This window comes from Rhipicephalus microplus, chromosome 4, assembly GCF_043290135.1.
Source record: "Rhipicephalus microplus isolate Deutch F79 chromosome 4, USDA_Rmic, whole genome shotgun sequence".
NCBI lineage: Eukaryota > Metazoa > Arthropoda > Arachnida > Ixodida > Ixodidae > Rhipicephalus > Rhipicephalus microplus.
In genome coordinates, this window is record NC_134703.1 from 86,324,581 (window position 1) to 86,340,694 (window position 16,114).

Genomic DNA, 16,114 nt, shown 5'->3' on the forward strand with positions numbered 1-16,114 from the left:
ACCAATATCAAGACGGCTTGAGACAGAATTAAGGAGAAAATAAACGATGAGAAGTAGGGACATCCAGAGCAATAAGCTGACTTAAGCTCGCAAGGTCAGATGTTCGAATCCGCGTCACTTTTTTTATACGGAGTGTCAATCACTTGGGGGAAGGCCAAGCCAGATAAGAGTAATGAGGGGCTGATTACTGATACCGATCACGTGGCATTCTGCAATATTAAGAAAATGTAACAGAATCCTTAACTTGCAGATAGCGCAGCAGCCTAATATGGAATGACCGAATTCGGTTCAAATTCTGATGCCGAACCGTTCCAAATTGTGCATTTTTTCCAAACGCGTCATGAAAGAACCATTGAAGATACAAGAAAAAAATCAGAGCATGTCCACAAAGTGAATGATGAGTGGGGCGAAGAATCCGTCCATCCGTGCATCCCTCCATCGGTCTATCCATGCGTCTGTACGTCCGTCCGTCCACCCGTTAATGAGTACATCAGTGCGTCCATCCGTGCGCCGTGCATGTGTCCTTCCACCCATGCGTTCACCCACCCATGCGTTCGTGCATGCATACATATGTGCTTCCGTCCGTCCGTTCATCTTATTGCACACATTTCTATTATAACAACGCCATCTAGAAAATGTGATAGGAAGTGGTGATGAGACAGCGCCATCAATTGGACTGTTTGAGAGATACTGCCGGTTGCACCATACGCAGGACAAGGTTTGATTAAGAGGAGCTTTGCCCTTAAAATGTCTGGGATGTGGCTTTATTGGCGACCACCTGTTGGTAATGAACTCCCTAATCAGGACAGGATTGTTAAGCCTGGTGCAATAGTTTGCCACTACTTCCAATGTGAAAGCACCAATTCAATCTCGGTCCACAGTCCCTAGCGGTTGCTAAGTAACTGTCCAAGGTGGCAGTGAGACCTGCGACACCAACTCATCAGTTCAAGTCGTCAGCTGAAAGGCAATCTTGTGCATCGGGAAAAATTGGATGTATGCATTAAGAGACAAGGAAGGCAATGTCATAAACAGTACGACTAGGATAGTTGCTGATGCGTAGAATTCTACGGAGAGCTGTAGAGAAGCCTGAACAATCAGGATGACACTGCAAAAGCAATGATTGCCCAAAAGAATTTGACATCTTACCAGTAATGACAGGGAAAGTAATGAAACCTCAAAATCCAAAAGGCAAAGCTGCTGGTGTAGATAAGGTAGCATCATACTTCCTGAAAATGGAGAAGAAAACGTTAGGAAAATTGGCCGCCTTATACACGAACTGTCTCTTGACAGTAAGAGTACTAGAATCTTAGAAGAACGCAAAAATCATCGTAATTTATAAGAATGAAGGCTTCAAGGCCTCAAAAACTACAGGCGGATCAGCTTACAATTCGTTATTTACAAACTGTTTGCACAAATAGCTAATAGAAGGGGGGACATTGGAGCTAAATCAACCAAAATACCAAGAAAGACTTCGTACCGCCTACTCCCCTATACACCATATTGTACTATGAATCAGGTAATCGACCATAGTTCTCCATAAGGTAAGCGACAGAACCGCAATAAAGTAGGGTGTAAGGCGGGAAGACAGAATATCTCCAATGCTATTGACCGTGTGTTTACAGGAGGTATTCAGGACCCTAGACTGGGAAGAGTTAGGGATAACAGCTAATGAAGAATACCTTGGTAACCTGCGATTCGCTGATGACATTTCCTTGAAAAGTAACTCAGGAGACGAATTACAGATCATGATTACTGGACAGCGAGCGAGAGAAAGCAAAACCAATAATGTAACCTTAAGAGGCAAGGGAGCAAAGTGGGTAAGGGAACAAACCGGTGTTACGGATATCATAAATAAAATTGAGAAGGAGAATTGAACATGGGCTGGACACGTAGCAAGTAGGCAGAAACTGACTGGATTCCTAGAGATGGCAAACTGGCGAAGGCGAGACAGAAATTTTGGTGGGTCAACTGGAATAAAAAGTTCGTAGGTAAAACGTGGCAGCAGAATTCTCAGGACTGGGTTGATCGGCGTATGATGGGAGAGACCCCTGGGGAACTCCTGAGAGCATATCTGAAAATCGCGAACTGGATCCTTCAATATTTACGTACTGTTTTCTGTGAAAAAGGTATGTATAGAAAGGAGAATGCGGGGTGGGGGTAATCTAGTTGCTCTCATTTTTAATATTCACTTTCAGTGCACTGCTGTGTCGAGCGCATTAGAAAAGTCTAAGTACGTGAAAACAATCTCACCACCTTAGTCAAAAATTTTGGTGAATTCAATATTCTCTGACGTTTAATCTCACCTATTTATTAATACAGATAAAAGAGCTTACAAATTTTTAGGAAAATAATAAGCAATGTTTGAAACTTTCCACAAACGTAGCCTGCACATATTTAGTTTCGCTTCTCCTGCAAAACGATAAGTATGAGGTGGTGCACCTTCTACAGGACGTGATTGTGTTGCTTGTTTTCATTCTAAATGGGGAGCATTTCTCACACGATGTCGTGCTTCGGCGTCGGCAGCGGCGCCGTCCACACACCACACAGTGCACGATCGCGTCTCTCGGAGAGACGCGCATGATCGCGTCTCGTGCTGGCCCAGGAAGACACCTGCTAAACTCTCGCTCCCCTACCCTCTCCCGCCTCGCAAGACGGACGCAGACAGCGTCTGCTATTAAATGAAAAAAAAAAAAAGACTGCTTGCACTTGACGGCCGTTTAGTCTGACCGTTTAATAAATCGTTCACTCTAATTGTGAATATTTGAGTTATTGTAAAGTATACATGCCGGAATCCGTGCTGTGCCTCAGTTATTACATGGTTTTGATCTAAATATCATTCACGTATTCTGCTAATATATGCTCAAACATCTTATATGAACAACAGTCAGCGGGACATGACGCAAGTTATCCATCCGAAATGGCAAACGATTTGAAAAACAGAAATTACTTTTGCGACACGCTAGTCATCAGGTAACATGACTGCATTGATACTTATAAAAATAATTGGTAAAAGAGGAGTGACTTGTACTGCATTTCTTTAAAGAAACATGTTTTGAATTTTATATGATTCTTTCGAGTTCTTCAGGTCCGAGCGCACGAAAAGCTCAGTCACGCCTTCAGTAGATATGCTAACGGTGCTATTTTCATCACGTACAATTATTCGGAAAGCAACTGCGTCATCAAAAAGCATGGCTTAGGGAAAATTTTTTTGAAAAGTTAGTAAATGACTCAGCCGTTTCCTTTTATTGGTAAGAACAGTTCCCCTCACAGCAATTTTATTTATTTTGCAAGAAATATTTTGGCACCGCAACTCTTGAAATTTTTCCAAGAATTTTTGTCACAATGTGACCGAGCTTAATTGTAATAAGATAGCACTCTCTCGATTCTTGTAGTTAAGGATTTAGATGAAGAGCTAACTTAGATATTACAGTTCTATCGTATTTTTGTTTTCCATAACGCTTTTCGCGTAATAATTGAATGATTAATTTCATTATGCGTTGTTTTTATAGACCAATGCTTTTTATTAATCTAATGGTGTTAAATCAGTGCTTGAAACATGTTTTTAACTTAGTCTATAATGCATTACGATGTCAACGCAAAAAGAAGGAAGGGTGTCTTCTAAATAAAGTAGTATGTTTGAATCATCAGCTGCATTGTAGTTTTTATATTTAACGGTTTTAAGGTTGCGCGAATGAAAATGGCGTGCAAGAACACATATAAACTGGACTTAGTTATTGTCTGAATTCTCCTCGTGTACTTTAGATGTGCACTCACTAAGGCCAGGAGAGCACAGAACAAGGTCTAAGATTGAATATGACATAGGGGTTACACACATAGAAAGCACGATGGTTCAGCATTAGTTGTACACCCACATCATGTCCAAAGAGGTACCGCAACTGATCACACCAGTGAAGCCACACTGCAGCGAACACTACTCAATACTGGGGATATTGAAATACCCAGCTATAATTAGCTTCTGATTTCGGTATTTGTCTTGAAGATCGTACAGATCTAACAAGAAATCGGGATTAGTTCCAGATGGCCTGTGCAGCTCCACAACTACTAGCTAATCACATGATTAGGTATTTAAAAAAACGCTTTCATGGTCGGAGTTTGATGGGATGTATTGGTAAGAACGGCACCGTAAATTTTACAAAAATGCAACTGCTTTTCCCCGTGTAGCACAGTATTTACGATAAAAGTGTACGGCGAGAAAAATAAATGAACTGGAATATTAGGGTGAAGTAAAGCTTTACAGATAACGGTAATAAGAGGACCATGCTTGAGCAATGCATGCTCTAACTGATATTTTTTTATTACACTGAAATTTCGGGAGGTGCTCGCCTGGCTAGTGTCACTATCTCATATCGGCACAGATCTCAGCCCGTCAACGCGTATGCAATAAAAATTATCTAATTCTCAAGTCTTGCTACTCTAAAAACCTTTACATGTATCACAGATAGACCGTAATATACATCCCAGAAATGTCATTGGCTTTGAATATCTCATGACTTCGCATTACAGGAAATACGACTCACTGTTCACTTCAATTAAAAAAAGTATTTTCTGATGTTCTCAAGGCATTTTCACAGTAGTAAACTTCTGGTTCACCTTGAGACACAAAGTCGAAATAAGCCTATAGAAAAATGCACTACGACCGAAATCAAAACTTTCAAAAAATTGTTCGCACCAGAGATTACTGAAAGCTGCGAGCTTCATCGTTTTCTTCTCATAACTTGCAAAGATAGAATATTCGTAGTTCTGACATGGCAAGATTGCAACATACTTATAAGACACAATGTGGCCGAATAGTAATATGATCAACAAGCACAATGTTTGCTAGGAGCTTGAATGGCTCTAGACAGTGATTCCTTCAACCTACTGCCCAAGTCATGGCCAACACATGCCCCACAAAAACCGTTACTATTAGCAATAAAGAAGTGTCTGAAAGTCAGTGGTACACATGAAAAATCTTTACAAAAGCCTTGCGTGGTAAACAGTGGACAGCAGCCCTACAATCACTTGATTTTTTCAACGAAGTTAAAGAAAGGCTCCTATTTTCACTGACTATGACCACTAAGACATTGCTAGTAGTCTCAATTATCTCTTTCTCTCCTATTTATTTCTCTCCTATTTATTTCTCTCCTATTTTCTCTCTTATTTATGATATCCGTAACACCGGTTGGTTCCCTCACCCACTCTGCTCCCTTGCCTATTAAGGTTACATCATTGGTTTTGCTTTCTCTCGCTCGCTGCGTCATCCTCATTTTAAGCGGAACCCCCTCTGTCAGCCTCTAGGTTTCTGTCCCGTAAATAAGTACCGGAGAGATGCAGCTGTTACATATACGTTCCTATTGAAGGTTAGTGGTAGATTACCATTTATAATTTGAAGAGGCTTGCCGTATGTTATCTACGCCATCTTTATTCTTCTAATTATTTCACTCTCATGGTTTGGCTCTGCAGTTACTACCTGTCCTAACTATATTTATCCTTTTACAACTTCCAGTGGCTTTTCTCCAATCACGAAGCGCTGTTTTCTATCGAAACTGTGGTGCATTATATTAGTTTTATTCATATTAATTTTCAGACCTACTCTTCCGCTTTCTGTATCCAGTCCAGTAATCATGATATGTAATTCGTCCGCTGAGTTATTTATCAAGGCAATGTCATCAGCGAATTGCAGGTTACCAAGGTATTCTTCATTAACTACTATCCAGTCCACCAGAGGTTGCGATGAAACCTTCATGCATATCATTTACGCGTGAAAATCAGACTTATAACTATGTATTAATGTAAACTGAGTTAGGCTGGCATTTCCGAAAATTTGACATGGCCGTGTTGCGTTATGTGTCGCTTCATGTCTACACTTCTCTGGATCGCTGTGACACAACTTTTGTTATTCGATTCAATTCAAATTTCGATTCACCGGAGAAAAGCTTGAAAAGTGCCAAGGCTAAAATCCGTGAGAACTGCTTGATCAAGACCCTTGTGACCTGTATATATGCATGACAGTAACGAGGAAATAACTGTAGGTACACAACACGCAGGTAAAAAAAAAGATCAACAATACATGCTAATTCACAAACCATTTCACAACGCCTAAAAATCAATACATATTATAAATGTTAATACAAAGGGTTACCAGAAATCAGAGTACACTATGCATATAACATCGTATACATCGACAAATCGTATATGTTGACGCAATTATATATACGTATATAAGCATTGTGCATAGCCGATTGACTGGCAATCCTCCTTTTTTGTTTTTTCTCCCTCTCTTTCTCTTCTCTTTCATATCTCTCTCTCTCATCTTCATGCCTCCTTCCCATTCCCCCAGCATAGGGTAGCAAACCGGGCATGTGCCTGGTTAACCTTCTGCCTTCCTTATTGTTGTTTATCCCTCCCTCGCTCCCCTGTACATACAGATATTGCTAGTCTTATTGCTAGGCTCAACGACACCTTTTCTTGGCACTGAAGGGAAAGCTACGGAGGCGCAGCTTCTACACATGTAGCACTACGCAAAGTAGTCCGTTCTGGCGCACGTCTCGTAACGCTGTGGAGAGTGAAGGAAGTGCACCATCATTAGCGTTTCATGTAGAAGAAGACGCCGCTTAGCGTTTGAGGTGCACGTAAGGGGGCAGGACTTTATCACGCATTCAGGAACGCAAAGCCGCAACAGGTAAACTAAAATAAATACAAATATCTTACTGACGTGAGCTGCGTCCTGTCTCAAAAAGCTCAAAGTGGAAAATAAAGAAGGGGCAAGGTGCGCACTCTAATAACATGACGTTTCAGGAATGACAGTGGTTTAATGGAGTTCGGGAGTTGCCTATTTAAAAGTAAATTGTGTGCAATATCTAAATGTATAAATGTTTTCAGGTCTTGTAAAGCTTCATGCGTTGTTTCTATATAGAGTGAATGTTTACTCATTTACGTAGTGAAGCATGTGTTTTCAGTAACAACTGCCTATATATATATATATATATATATATATATATATATATATATATATATATATATATATATATATATATATATATATATATATATATATATATATATATATATACTTAAGTCACAATGAAAATACGTGAGCTATATATATACAACGTTTACCACAGGCGGTACGCTGATCTCTGTGTTCTTTCAGGGTGTCTGTCCTCTGCGTTACCAGCGAGACGCAGCGAAGGGTACTCGCTCGGCCCTCCTCTGCCCTGCTCGTTACGATGCGCCCGCAGGTATATAAACGTGTACTTTGCCTTACGGCACGTGGTTGCCCACCAACGCTGTCACCCACGTGCACTCCCATCTCGAAAGGGGGGACGTTTGTACGTCTTGTGCTTTTACCAGAACAATCACGTAGGAGTTACTGAGCACACGAAAGTCACTTTGCTCACTGTACTGTCCCCGTTTGCGAAACGAGTGGGCTGTTCCAAGACAGTGAAAAAACAACTCTGACGCTTGTCAGTTCACGCTCATCCTCTGTATACCTGTGAGTACGTGCGTACGTCTCATGCATTCTGTGCGTTTGAGCAGCAAGCGAAATGTTCAGCAGAGAAGATTGTTAGTCAGTGCTCGTTCGGCGTGTCTTCTTTTCGTGCGTCCTTTGTTCTTGAGCAGCACGCTGCGTTTTAATCTGCTTACCGTTCTTCGCGTGGAATTCCAATTTTTGGGGCGCATTTATTGCCTCGCTTTCGTGGCACAACTGTCACTTTTTTGAAATGATAGCTTCGCCATGATTTTGCCGAATTTCGCCGAGTCACTTTGCAGACAGCTGCACCGAGTTATTTTTACGCATCGACATTTACTCCACACCACTTAAAACTACGCAATGGTAGGCAACAGAGACTGAATAAAGAAAAAAACTCTCTCGTAATACTCGCAAAGTGAATGATAATAGCGGGCGAAGCAGTGGTATCGTTCAGTGGTACCATAAATGACCCGTGACATTGCCCCCTCACGCAAGTAAATAAGTGACAAAGTGGTGTACAGTAACATACAATTTTATTCGTCATGAATGGCATATTGTGTTAAATAATGAATTTCGTTCTGCCTTCTTTGTTACTGCTCTGTGGCATCAGATCTAAGACATCGGCAAAGATGAGGTCTGTTTACGTTCTCCCTGGTGGTTGTTTACAGTCACATAATGTGAATCATTGAGCATATGGAGAGTCTATATACTGCTCAAGGCAGTCGTTGTCGGGGATCATCATCACCACTGTCACCGCTATGTAGCACACTGGATAAACCTTGGATGTGCTGTGTCATGATGGCAGAAGGAGAATTGGTGGTCTAGAACACACGTGCTCTTCACCGTCATCAGTGTCATTGTCATCGTCACTACCGGTCACTATGGCACAACGCCAACGTACAAGCCTCAACCATAAGAAGATTTGCCTCTAAAACGGAATGTGGCTGCGTGGGGGCTGCGCACTTTGATAGTTGTGCTGCCACTAAATGAGCGCATCCCTTGAACATGGTATATTTCGACGACGCATCGTGGCTTCGAAAGAGACCTCTTCTTCGATTTCATGCGTGTAGCAATAATGGCGCCACACTGCTTGCATAATTTTGCACGCATGCAAACAAAAACTGTAGTTTCAAGTATACACGAAATTTCTATTCATGCTGGCTCAGAGAAAAATAAGTGAAAGCCAGTGATACCGCTGCTGCTTCGTAACTTTTTAAAACAGAGTGCAAAAGATGTCTTTGTGCATACTCATGTGTACCAAATGCTAGTCGTAGAGATGGTGCACGCAGGCTTCCGGCACTCATAAATCTCCTCTTTCTCAGAGGAGAGGGAAGAAAGGAGGGGGGGGGGCAGTGTCGCCTGAGTTTATCGGCCAAGCCTAGTGACATCAGGGCTCACGACAGTGCAGGAACAAATAATAGTAAACATGAATGCTTGAAAAGGAGGGAAGGACCGGAAGGACTGGACGGAGATGAGAAGGGCTGGGAGACCGCTTTGGAGGGAGCACCTACAGAAAAAAAAAGTTTGTAAGCGTGACCTCACAAAACTCACAATAAACAGCCAACCAGGCGTTCCATTGACTTCATTCAGCGGGGTTCGGGGAGCACAAGGCGCTGATTAAATGTCCGTCATGCTCCTCCGCCTCTGCACCCCTTTCTTCCCTACTGCCGCTCTGCGCCTGAGAACCACCGAAGCGTAACTGATGTGAAGCCGGCCCGCGCTCTGCCTTTGTGCTTCATGGCCGAACTGCAGCAAGATGCCGTGCGAAAAATACCACCTTTTAATACGCGAGCGCAGAAGGACATGCGCTAATGAACACAATATTCGGTCTTAGCGTCTGTAATGGTGGCATTGGCATTCGCTGATGTATTTAGGTGTAGCTATAGTGGTTTGCGTAGTGTATAGCTGAAGCAGCAAAACGAACTGCGAAGTTTTCGGCGGTGATAAACAGCAATTGTAAAAGATTCTCTAAAGAGAACCGGAGTATGCTTTTCGTGGTTAAGAGATAACTTCCCTCTATATCTGTTGAGCTACTCCGCAGTGCACGCTTATTAGTTATTTTTGATGAATAACTCGCCGCGGTAGCTCATTTCCTATTGCAGTCACCGTTAGGCATACGTCATGGGCTATAATTTCCCAAACCGCACATGCCGAAGTAGAAATGGTTTCTTTGGTGATTTTCATCGTGTCAAACAACTCGACATCCATGGTGAGGCTTGGCCACGTATATATAAGCGGAAACTTAAACCAGATAGAGCTAAAATTTCCTTTGAACTTATTTTTTCTTGTCATAAGATTAGATATTGTAGTAATACATATGGTATGTTTCACCAGATAGATAATTCATTCGATTGCTCTTCATTCTCTACCTTTCATCTTGTTCAACAAAATATCAGTCATAGAATATGAGAGTTATATTGGTTTACTGCTTGATAATAAACTGTCGGACGTGTTTGCAAATCAGCTATCACAAAACATTGAATTGTGTTATAAAAAATATAGGAAGTATTTTGTAAAAGAACGACTTACAAATTTACAAAAGAAGTCTTCTAAGCTCCCTGCGTTAATTTGCCTGTGTTTCTTTCTGTTTTCACTTTGATTCTGTCTCTGAAGCGTAATTATCTTATTCAGACAAAATTCTTCCCCTTGTGTTTACTGCCACAAAAAATGCATGAGGCTGCTATCCACTACACATTGCACGGAGATCTTTCGGCAGCTTTGTCTCCAAAAAAAAAAGAATACTTCGTCGGTACTTCCTCGCTCTTTTATACATTACTAACGAGCATCTGAAAGCATCAGCGTTAAACGTACGCTGTCAATAGCGCTCATATCGATCAGACAGAGATGCAAGGCTCCCGCTTCTACGCGATGAACTGCGAGCTCTCACGCAAACCTGAGTGCTAGCTGTCACCGCATATGGGTTTCACTCGCCGCGATTCGTGCAGCGTGATACATGTTATTGACTGAGTGCTCTGAATATTTGACAAAGCACTCTAGGTGCGCCTTTCAAGCAAGCTTGAGTGGTTCGAAACTGATGCTCTACAAAATAAAAGAGTTCTCGTTTTCGTCACTTCATAAATTGATAACATCGCTGTTATACAGTGCAATACGACCCGTGTAAAGCAAACTGACGTGCTTTGTTATATTAGAGTAAACAACAACCACAACGTATAAGCCAGCTCTAAACTCTACAACCTGTCTTCAACTTGCAGAACTTTAAGTATGAACAGGACAATTGAAGATTTTTCTGAATAATCACCTTCGAATATGGAGACCTAACACGTGAAATCACGAGGCTCATGCAACAAGCTTGCTCCTTTTATAATTCAGACATACGTGGACTCTGCTGAAGTTTAGTTCAAAAGCTTAGTGTTTACCTATGTTTGCCTATTTGAAGCGCATATAGCAGATGCCTAACTGAAAAGGGAGGCTGCATCATTCCTCAGGGCCAATCAAAAACAAGCCATTCCCGTCTGAATGACTGTACACGAGTCCAGATACGGTTTAAACTGAGAGGCTCTGAAACCTTTACAACGCCATGACTTTTTACCGAAAATGAATGTGATAATACTCATGACCAACATTTTTATGACTTGACGAACAGTACCATCGCCCCATGACAAAGCCTATAAAATGGTTAATCTTTTCTCTACGCCATGGCTTTATTTTTGAAACATGAGCAAAACTTTCCAGCTCATTGCACAACTCCTCGTTTTTGTATTGTCTTTCTCATCGTTTTTTTCTCGCTGTTTGGTCGACCTAGCTAAGCCGAGCAAAAAGCACTACGATCGCATTCTGAAATTATCTGCCATAATATGCCATGTGCGATCGATATCAAAACAGCCTTTTTTCCTTAGAAGACCTTCTTGAAGCTGGAAAATCCGGAGATTAGTCTAACACAATTGCTTGCGCTGCTTTTGTGCAACAACAAAATCAATTTTGTGAAAACTATTTCCCATACCCTGTCCTCATTCTTCGTCGCATGTCTGATCAGCTAGCCTCTCTATAATGCAAGTTTCAGTGAGCCTCACGGGCGGTACCAAATCGGCCTTCTTACGAAATTGCATTTGCAGTTTCATACTTGCAGAATCATAATTGAACATAAACGTGCAGTGACGCTCTATTTAGTTAGGTGCATGAAAAACAGTCGACGTTTAGCCACCAGAGAAATGCAGGAGCCCAAGCGCATGTTTTATCGTAAAAGTTCGGGGAAATACATGGATGTTTGGAAGTGTTGCAGCAGACGTGTCTTCAAACAGTTTACTGTAAACTCTGTTCACACAAATAAATATAATTTAGGCATTGTAAGTTTGCGAGAACTTCCTATTTAACGAGAGACCAAAAATTCACGAAATTTGGTAATTTACGCAAGAAAAGCATTACAAGAACACTCTGAACGAAATTTGGGTTCAGTCATAGTAGTTTCTCGTGAAGAGTAGTTAAAAAGGGCAGGATGGCTCAAATAGATGAATGACAATAATGAAGAAGTGACAGGCAGTCTAAACTTCTTCAGATACACGCATAAATATATTGGAACACCAGAATTTTCACGCGGCATAAGGAATATTCCTTATTAACCAATGATGAAACAAAAATTAATGAAGGTAGTTTAATGTTTTATTATTTGTGTATTCCTTAACCTTTTACGAAGATTGCAACAAAACTTCACTCAGAAATCCACTCAACTAGAAAAATTTTTTCCAAGCGGTCTAGGTAGAAAAACTGGTCTGAAAATTAGCTATATTTAGCAGATGTACTACATACTTGCTATTTGAATCGCTGCTCGTACGGGCTGATTATTTCATAGAAAAAGGAACCATTGAAGAGTTTTCCCAGAAACATATGTCAAGTGTATATATCAAGTTATTTGCTGAATTTTTCCATGTTAGATTTAAAGCTTTACACTCTGTATAGTTTCATATTTATGCCTAGACCGACATCATATGCAGCTAATAATAATACTATTATAATTCATATCGTAGTATTACTACTACTGCTACTAATACTACTAGTAGTAGTAGTAATAGTAGTAATACTATAACTAACTGTCAGCATTCACTATAACAAAACCTCGATATCATTATGAAAAACGGTGTAGCGGAGAGCTCCGGAAATTTGACGACCGGAGGTTCCGTAACAAGAATCACAATGTAAGTACGCGATCCTCGAATATTTTCGCCTACATCGAAATTGTGGCCTCCACGGCCTTGATTTCTTACCACTGACTGTGGATCAACGGTCAAGCACTGCAACTATTGGATTGCCGTGACGAGATAGATGCAAACATGGTGAAACGTGCCATCGGAGAACACGATGCTTGAATCAGTGGAAAGTTGTTGCTTCGATGTTCACATTACAAACCAGCTTTTAAACATCTACCAGTGAAACCTGTATGAGAGCAAACAGCAAATTTTTTACGGCAAAATTAGTGTAGTTACTTATTACTGGTCTGACAATCAAAGTTCTTTCGACCAAAAAGGTGAGACATAATAAATAAACTCATAATCGGTTATGGAGGCAAATTAACGCTGTGACCGTAAAATTTTGTGCAGGACCAACTAATGATTGGGCTCGTTGCACAAACTTTCAGGGCACCTTTCGGAAGAGTTGAGAGATTCCTGGTATTTCTGGCATCGCGGGCGCAATTTCAATAACTTCAATGTATTTATGACTTCGACTGCAAGAAGTGTTTCTAGTGTCAGTTATGATCACATTTTTTTTGGCAGCGCACAACCAGTTGCAACTTAGAGGAGCAACACACACGACACGGAAGTAGGAAATGGCCGCGGCGCGGTGAAAGCTTGTCCACACTGCGTGGAGGGAGCCTAATTCACTCCGCAGGCATTTTAAATAATATTGTTCTATCCCTCTCTCATTTTTTTCTATGCATTTACAAGTATCCAGTCCTAGTGCAGTGAACGGTGCTAAAAGTTGTACGTTTTTGCCTCGTGCTTAATCTACTGTGTATTGCGTGGGAGGTTACGCAGAAATATGCGCCAGCATAAATAGTCAAATGAATGAATCAAAGTATTAAGTCTGCATTTCACACACATGTGTGTATACAATATTACTTAATCAGGCACGCCTTTTCCTCTGAATTAATCTAGCAAATATACTGATTTAGATGACGAACATTCGTTGCAATTTCACCAAATTTTTGAATGTGATATCAATCGTACGTGCTATTGCGCGCGATGTAGTTTGGATACCTCCTGCAAGACTAGCCACAAGTAAAGTGTAAGAGCTTTTATGAAAAACTGATTAATCCGCGGTATTTGGGTTATTTACTCTCTGAGTGCCTATGCAAGAGCTGTAAAATGAAATTGTAGAACATACAAATAGTGGCAACTTTTTTTCAAGCGATGCGATCAAAACAAACCTTGCTATTTATCTCAGCACTTTCGGGTTACTCCTCGCTAATGGTGCCACTCTCATGTTTACCTGTTGGATTTTTGGCACTCTCACCCTCTTGATAAAGCCAGGGCTGCTCACTTCAGCGATTTATGAAAAAATATTTTAAAAAATCTTCTGCTTGCCAATTAGGAGCTCATAAGTTTACAGCCATTCCCAGCTTTATTTTCTATTGACTATATTCAAAACAGCAGTGAAAGCAGCATGGATAAACTCACATCAAAGTATATTTGAAAAGAGTATTCTTCTTTGTGCTCTAGCACTTGTAGGCCACGCAGGAAAAAATAAAGCAAAACAAGAAAGGAGAAAGAAAACCTCATCAGATTAAAGCAGAGATGAGGCCTCTAGGAATGAATGGAAGACATTGCTTTTGTGTTTGGCACGCAACTCCAACCTTGTTTTGATTTTCAGGCTTCCCTGTTGTGATGGCTCTGGTGCCCATGGAGAGCAATTGTGCGCTGTGCTGAAGAAAAAACACAACCATTGTATACTGTTTTTCGAAAATGTTTTCTTTTTCTCGGGCTATGTTCGCTATTCCCACGAGCACGTAGGCTCTTGTAGCCGCCCTAGCACCTGCTATCACCTCGGTGTACAATACGGTCTGCTGTACTTTGTTACACACACATAAACATAGGTAAAAATTTTGGACGAATATCCCAGTGAGGATTTCGCCTTTCACTGCACCGCTTCAAATACAAAACGACATGAGCTTCCTAACAAAGGAAGGTAACAAAAATAACGAAAGCTTTGCCACCAAGAAAGCCAGTGTAAAACATGTTGAGTAAAATGTGTTTTTTTTCTTCTAGCAGCCTGAAATTAGAACATGTACTAATATTTAAACTCAAGTATACATAGTTCCTCAGGGCAACTTAAAGCAAGAAAATGATCATTACCTTTACTCCACTGCTTTCTGGTTGCCCTAAAATAAAAATATAACCGATCTTACTGTCCTATTATCTCGAATAGGAAGACTCAATGCCTTTGTCATGCTCCAGTGATTTCTCCTCGTTTGCTAAACAAACCAAATTATGCCTACTCCAGCAAATCACCACAAACCATTGAAGAACATTATGTTCGGGATATGTTAAAAAGCGAACTTTGTCGTGAGCAGCAGCGTCCATCCGAAATGACATTGATATAAAAACAACCACTCATTTATTGGTTTATTTGAATGGTCCTGATGGTTTGAGGCATCATAAAGGAAGTAAAACTTTAAAAAAAGACGCACGCAAACATTGTTCTGGATATGCAATTTTTGCTAGAAATATATATACTAGAACAAATAGATAACAGAAAACTTCCAACAAAACTAGCAAGCCTCAGCCAGTGCGTAAAAAAACGTAATTACCATAGTAATTCGTTGCAGAGCACTAGAGCTGAGTTTAAAGCTTTCTAATAATGAGAATGATGAACAATAGACGTAATTAAGCCTGGAGGATCGTTTTAGTCCTGCACTGTTCAAGGAACAAATAAATAATTATGTATATGTGTTGTGAATCACATGATTCCCGCATTGTTGATGATCAATACAAGTGAAGCGAAACTAAAGGCTTCAACAGAATCACTTACGAAAACATTCCTAAAGAAATATGTCCATCGACTTAGGAAAACAGAGCTACCCTACAAGGGGTGGTAATTTCTCCCCTTTTATTTACCATTATCATCATCATTTAAATGTTCAAAGAGCTTGTAGAAGTACCACACATCGGCTACACCTTATACGAGGACAACATAACAATTTGGAGTTCAGAGATTTTAGAGGCTACTCTGGAACAGGCTCTCCAAGAAGCTCTTGACGCAATTAAGCTTTTCCTGGCGGACATCGGACTTCCGCTCTCTCCGGAAAAGTCAGAGATCCTCTTGTATGAACAAGCACAATAAGAGGCTAGACTTTTCATCATACTTCAACAAATACGCTGTGTTCATAACAAAGATCGATGTGGCATCCCTACGAGTTGATTTATTGAGACCTTGGGTCTTAGGATGTCGAAGCATTTAATGCCAGGGCCATAGGTCTCGTAACCACAAAGACTGAACAGATAATAAGCTAATCTTCAGAGTTTCCTGAAAGAAATACGGCATAGTGGAGGACATGGCGCTCGGGGTTCATCACGCTTGCCTTACGCGCCACTTGAACTACACAATATTAGCTCTTAATTAGAACAAATAAAAAATTAGGATAGATACTACCATACAGAAAAGCATCAAGAAAGTTCTCGAGATCTCAAT

The 16,114-nt window shown here is 40.8% G+C and overlaps 1 long non-coding RNA gene across 2 annotated transcripts in view; it reads right to left on the reverse strand.

The window, feature by feature from the left end:
• Positions 1-16,114, reverse strand: part of LOC142813949 (uncharacterized) — a 168,155-nt gene that overhangs the window by 96,167 nt on the left and 55,874 nt on the right. For both annotated transcript variants that reach the window (XR_012894752.1, XR_012894753.1), the window contains exon 2: positions 1,147-1,226. This is a non-coding gene — a long non-coding RNA (uncharacterized LOC142813949). The remainder of the gene's footprint in view (positions 1-1,146; positions 1,227-16,114) is intronic.